We start from the raw sequence: 6,593 nt of genomic DNA on the forward strand, positions 1-6,593 counted from the left end.
GACTTTGAGCGAAAATCATCAAGTGAGGAAAACCCAAACCCAAACACCTACAAACCCAAAGTTATTAAGCATCACTGAAGAGATTGTTCCTGTGTGGAACCGATGCTTGTTACCTTTGAGGACTGTGCATGCTCCAGATGGTTAGGCGTAATGGTCTAGAGCATCCAAGAGGAATTGTGGATCGCCGGGTGACCGAGTTTGTGAAGGTTTGGAAGTCACCTGAAGACTTACCACGAGTGATTAGGCGAGGTCTGTGTGACCTTAGCTCAAGGAGAATACGGTGAGGACTGTGTGTCCTCATGTTTAAATACCTAGCCGCTCCAACCAGACGTACGACCGTCACAGCAGTTGGAACTGGTCTACCAAATCACTGTCTTCACCGTGCTACTGCTTCTATTTGCTAAACCCTTCCATTTCCTCATTCAGATACTGTTGTACTTGATCGTTACTGCTTGAAGACTTTGACTGAAGACTTTCTCAGTTTCCTCAATCCTATTTCTTCAGTCAGTTTGTCTTCAGTCTGCTTATCCTGTGTTTATACTACTTGTACTCTGTGCTTGTTTTCATTTCATCATGATGACTGTGCTACTACTCTGTTATGCTTGCATCTGAGTACTTATTCCGCTGCTAGTTGATCGTGACTTAGGAATTTCCTCGCCTTGAAATTCCTTAGTGATGAATTTGTAAAAATCTCCTATTCACCCCCCTCTAGTCGATATAACGCACTTTCAATTGGTATCAGAGTGAGGAACTCCCTTGTTCTTTGTGATTTTGGTTTAACTGCCTGGAGTTTAAGATATGTCGACTGCAGGAATGAAGACCGTGTCATGTCCCATCTTTGACGGTCATGATTATCCCAAGTGGAAGGCCATGATGAAGAAGTGCCTCATGGCTATGAATAGTGAACTTTGGACCGTCACTGAGATTGGTCTTACCGGTCTATGCAAGATGGCGGAGGCCGATGATATTCGCAAGAACACCCTACTTAACCTCACGGCGAAGGACATCATCCGCTCCTGTCTATCCCAAAATCAGTTCAGGAACATTATGCATCTCATCCATGCGAAGCTTATCTGGGACCGACTCTCTGAGGTCTATGAAGGTTATGGAACTCATCATGATCCCTGGTTTGAGGATTTCAAGGAATCGCTCAAGGCGATGACTTTCGATCCAGAATCATCATCCTCCTCACCATGCCTTATGGCAAAAGGTGCCAAGGTAACTGAATACTACCTATCTGAGTCTAGTGATGATGAATTTGGACCCAGCTATACCAATCTTTCTTCCCTTGCCACTAAACAACAAAGAGCTTTGGAAAAAGTTCAAAATATGCTTGATGAAAGCGATGATATGTTGGGTGAAGAAATGGATCGCACTCAAACCTTTAATGATAATCTTCAGAGACTTCAGTCCAAGTTTGATAACCTTCAGAGTCATCATAACACTCTCTTATCTGATCATGCGAAGCTTTCTTATGAATTTCTTCAAAGAAAGCAAGATCTTGAGAGGCTAAGGGTGAGTTATGAAGATCTTCAGAAGGAACGTGATTCATTGCTTGCTCAACAGATCAGTGCCGCTCAGGAAGAATTCATTCCACCATGTTTGAAATGCATATAACGTGAATATGCTAATTCTTCACCTGAAAGTTCAAATGCTTCTATTGCTGCAAATTCTTCAAATGTCTCTGCTATCACAAATTCCTCATCTGAGGATGCTACTAGTATCACTGACAATGCAGGGCCGAAGGAATTGTATGTGGCAGGCATGTACAAAAGCCTCAAAGGGCATCAAGCACTTTGTGATGTGCTTAAAAAGCAGATCCTCAACAAGAACCCTAGGAAAGAGGGTATTGCCTTCGAGAGGAAACTCAATGCTGATGGGACCTACTGGCAACCTGAGCAGTATCCCAAAACCTCATGGGTTGCTGCAAAAGGACCTCCCGTAGATCCATCCACTTTATCTGGCTTTACATGTGAATCTTCATATTCTTCTGATGCGTCATTTGACTCCAACTATAAACTATTCAAAAATCAGAATGGTGAAGTATTTGCTAGATATGTTGGCACTAACTGTAGGAACGGCCCCCCTATGCAGAAAATCTGGGTTCCCAAATGGTGCCTTGAAAGTCTTCAGGTGAATGTCATCATGACACCACCTGACAAGAATAAGAACCCCAAATCAAATTCTTCATATGGATCCAAGTCCTCATATGGATCAAATTCCTCACATGGATCAAAGTCCTCACATGAACATCATCGTGCTAACACCTCTATTTTGCAGGGAAAGACAAAGGGCTATGAATATGTGCATTATTCTTCAAATCATTATGTTCATAAGTCCTCGAAGAATATATCTGCTTATTCATGTGCTTACCCTAACACCTCTTTTGTGAAACAAAGTGGACTGGCTTCTCTGCCACCTTTCTCTTATGGAGCTCGCAGAATGATGAACTCTTTGCCACCCCTCCAGATGTGGGTGGTGAAGAAAAAGAACTAATCTCTTATGCAGGGTCAGGTCTCCAGAGGAACCCAATCGTCTGAAGAATTTGCTGGAGACCTGAAAAAGCTTGAAAGGACGCAATCTAATCATGAAGAAATGAATTTTCATTTCTCACGTCCTCATACTGCTATATCTGTCCTATTGCATGATGCAATTGATCTGATAAATTTGATGTCATATTCTTCACTAATGAAGTATATGAGTTCGTAAGAGGCACTAATTCATCTGCAGGATGATCAACCCAAAGCTACTGAGTGGGTCCTCGACAGTGGATGTATAAATCACATCACTGGTGACAGGAACTTATTGATGGGCATTGCTTTATCTCCATCACATCTGAAGCATATCACCTACGCTGACAATGGCAAAAGCAAGGTATTGGGTCTAGGTAAGGTTGCGAACTCAAAGGATCGACACATGGACAAAGTCATGCTTGTCGAGTCCTTAGGATTCAACCTTATGTCTGTCTCAATGCTTTGTGATCTTGATATGGTTGTTGTCTTTGTCAACTATCGTTGTGTTGTGATCATGGAAGCTGACCATTCCAAAGTATTCGAAGGCTTTAGGAGAGGAGACTTGTATATTGTTGATTTCTCTACAGGACCACAACCTGCTACATGTATACTTGCAAAAGCTTTAGAAGGCTGGCTATGGCATCGACGACTTGGTCATGCTGGCATGAGGAACTTGCATACTCTCGCGAAGAAGAAGCATGTCATTGGCATCGAGGATGTCAAATTCCTCAAGGATCACCTGTGTGGAGCTTGTGAAGCTGGGAATATGACCAAGGCCAAGTGCTACCTCTTGAGCACTGCGTTGGATTTCCCTTGAAGAGGAAAGGGTGATGCAGTAAAGCAGCGTAAGTATTTCCCTTAGTTTTTGAGAACCAAGGTATCAATCCAGTAGGAGGCCATGCACGAGTCCCTCGCACCTACACAAACAAATAAATCCTCGCAACCACACGGTCACTTACGAGAGTGAGATCTGATAGATATGATAAGATAATATTTTTGGTATTTTTATGATAAATATTCAAAGTAAAATAAAAGGCAATAAAAATAGCTAAGTGTTGGAAGATTAATATGATGGAAGATAGACCCGGGGGCCATAGGTTTCACTAGTGGCTTCTCTCAAGAGCATAAGTATTACGATGGGTGAACAAATTACTGTTGAGCAATTGACAGAATTGAGCATAGTTATGAGAATATCTAGGTATGATCATGTATATAGGCATCACGTCCAAGACAAGTAGACCGACTCCTGCCTACATCTACTACTATTACTCCACACATCGACCGCTATCCAGCATGCATCTAGAGTATTAAGTTCATAAGAACAGAGTAACGCTTTAAGTAAGATGACATGATGTAGAGGGATAAACTCATGCAATATGATATAAACCCCATCTTGTTATCAACAATGGCAACAATACAATACGTGCCTTGCTGCCCCTACTGTCACTGGGAAAGGACACCGCAAGATTGAACCCAAAGCTAAGCACTTCTCCCATTGCAAGAAAGATCAATCTAGTAGGCCAAACCAAACTGATAATTTGAAGAGACTTGCAAAGATAACCAATCATACATAAAAGAATTCAGAGAAGATTCAAATATTGTTCATAGATAAACTTGATCATAAACCCACAATTAATCGGTCTCAACAAACACACCGCAAAAGAAGATTACATCGAATAGATCTCCATGAGAATCATGGAGAACTCTGTATTGAGATCCAAAGAGAGAGAAGAAGCCATCTAGCTAATAACTATGGACCCGAAGGTCTGAGGTAAACTACTCACACATCATCGGAGAGGCTATGGTGTTGATGTAGAAGCCCTCCGTGATCGATGCCCCCTCCGGCGGAGCTCCGGAAAAGGCCCCAAGATGGGATCTGACGGGTACAGAAGGTTGCGGCGGTGGAATTAGGTTTTGGCTCCGTATCTGGTAGTTTGGGGGTACGTAGGTATATATAGGAGGAAGAAGTACGTCGGTGGAGCAACATGGGGCCCACGAGGGTAGAGGGCGCACCTGGGGGGGGGGGTAGGCGCGCTCCCTACCTCGTGCCTTCCTGGTTGATGTCTTGACGTAGGGTCCAAGTCCTCTGGATCACGTTCGTTCCGAAAATCACGTTCCCGAAGGTTTCATTCCATTTGGACTCCGGTTGATATTCTTTTTCTGCGAAACTCTGAAATAGGCAAAAAACAGCAAATATGGGTTGGGCCTCCGGTTAATAGGTTAGTCCCAAAAATAATATAAAAGTGTATAATAAAGCCCATTAATGTCCAAAACAGAATATAATATAGCATGGAACAATCAAAAATTATAGATACGTTGGAGACGTATCACCAAGCATCCCTCAAAGATTATCATGACTACCACTCGTACATTTGAATTGCTTCACATGGATCTCTCTAGCCCTACTCATTATGCCACATTCACTAATGCTGCATCTTTATATGGCTTTGTTATTGCTGATGACTATTCTCATTGCACATGGGTGCATATCGTCACTTGCAAATATGAAGTGCAGGAAGTCTTCAAACGATTTTCCTCGAGGGCTTCAACCAACTTTGGTGTGAAGATCAAACACATCAGAAGTGACAATGGGACTGAGTTCAAGAACACTGGTCTTGATGACTATCTTGATGAACTTGGTATTACTCACGAGTTATCTGCTCCTTATACTCCTCAGCAGAATGGTGTCGTGGAGCGCAAGAACAGGACTCTTGTTGAGATGGCTCGCACTATGCTTGATGAATATAAGACGCCTCGTCATTTCTGGCCTGAGGCAATTGATACTGCGTGCCACATCATGAACAGGGTATATCTTCACAAATTCTTCAAAAAGACCTCATATGAACTCCTCACTGACAAGAAACCCAATGTGAGTTATTTCAAAGTCTTCGGTGCTAAATGTTGGATTAGAGATCCTCATCACAATTCTAAATTTGCACCGAAAGCACATGAAGGTTTTATGCTTGGTTACGGAAAGAACTCGCACACCTACAGAGTCTTCAGCACCGTTCATCACAAGGTTGTTGAAACTGTAGATGTGCGGTTCGATGAAACTAACGGCTTGCAAAGAGAGCACCTACCTCCTGTGCTAGATAAAAAGTCACCTGAGGAGTCCATCAAGTTCAAGGCTACTGAGGATGTCATTCCTACCGAAGAGTCTGCTGAAGAAATCATTCTAGACCGTGAAGAACATCATGCTGGTGCACCTGAGGAAAATGGCTCTGAAGAAAATGCTGAGCCGACTCAACGTCATCAACCCGCTCATCCTCGCGTTGCTAATGAAGTGCAGATCGAGAAAATCATCAGCGACATCAATGCACTAGGTCCTCTCACATGCTCAAAAGCTTCACATTTGTCTAACTTTTGCGGGCACTTTGCTTTTGTCTCTATCACAGAGCCCACCAAAGTAGATGAGGCATTTCTGGAGCCTGAGTGGATTCAAGCGATGCAAGAGGAATTGCATCAGTTCGAGCTCAACAATGTCTGGGGACTTGTCAAGTGACCAGACCCTCGCAAGCACAATATCATCGGCACCAAATGGATCTACCGCAACAAGCAAGATGAAAATGGCCTTGTGGTGAGAAATAAGGCCCGGCTTGTAGCTCAAGGCTACACACAGGTTGAAGGAATTGATTTCGATGAAACTTTTGCATCTGTTGCTAGACTTGAGGCTATTCGCATATTGCTTGCTTATGCTAACCATCATAATACCATCTTATATCAAATGGATGTGAAAAGTGCATTCCTCAATGGTAAGCTTGAGGAAGAAGTATATGTTGCTCAACCCCCAGGTTTTGAAGATCCAAAGTATCCTAACAAAGTCTTCAGACTCAATAAGGCCCTCTATGGCCTCAAGCAGGCCCCTCAGGCGTGGTACGATACTTTGAAGGAATTCCTCCTGAAGAAAGGCTTCAAACCCGGTTCACTTGACCCAACTCTTTTCACCAAAACCTATGATGATGAATTATTTGTCTGCCAAAGATATGTTGATGATATTATCTTTGGCTGTACTGACCAACGTTACACTGACGAATTTGCCTATATGATGAGTGAGGAATATCAAATGTCTATGATGGGAGA

The sequence above is a fragment of the Triticum aestivum genome, chromosome 1D (assembly GCF_018294505.1).
Source record: "Triticum aestivum cultivar Chinese Spring chromosome 1D, IWGSC CS RefSeq v2.1, whole genome shotgun sequence".
Classification (NCBI taxonomy): Eukaryota; Viridiplantae; Streptophyta; class Magnoliopsida; order Poales; family Poaceae; genus Triticum; species Triticum aestivum.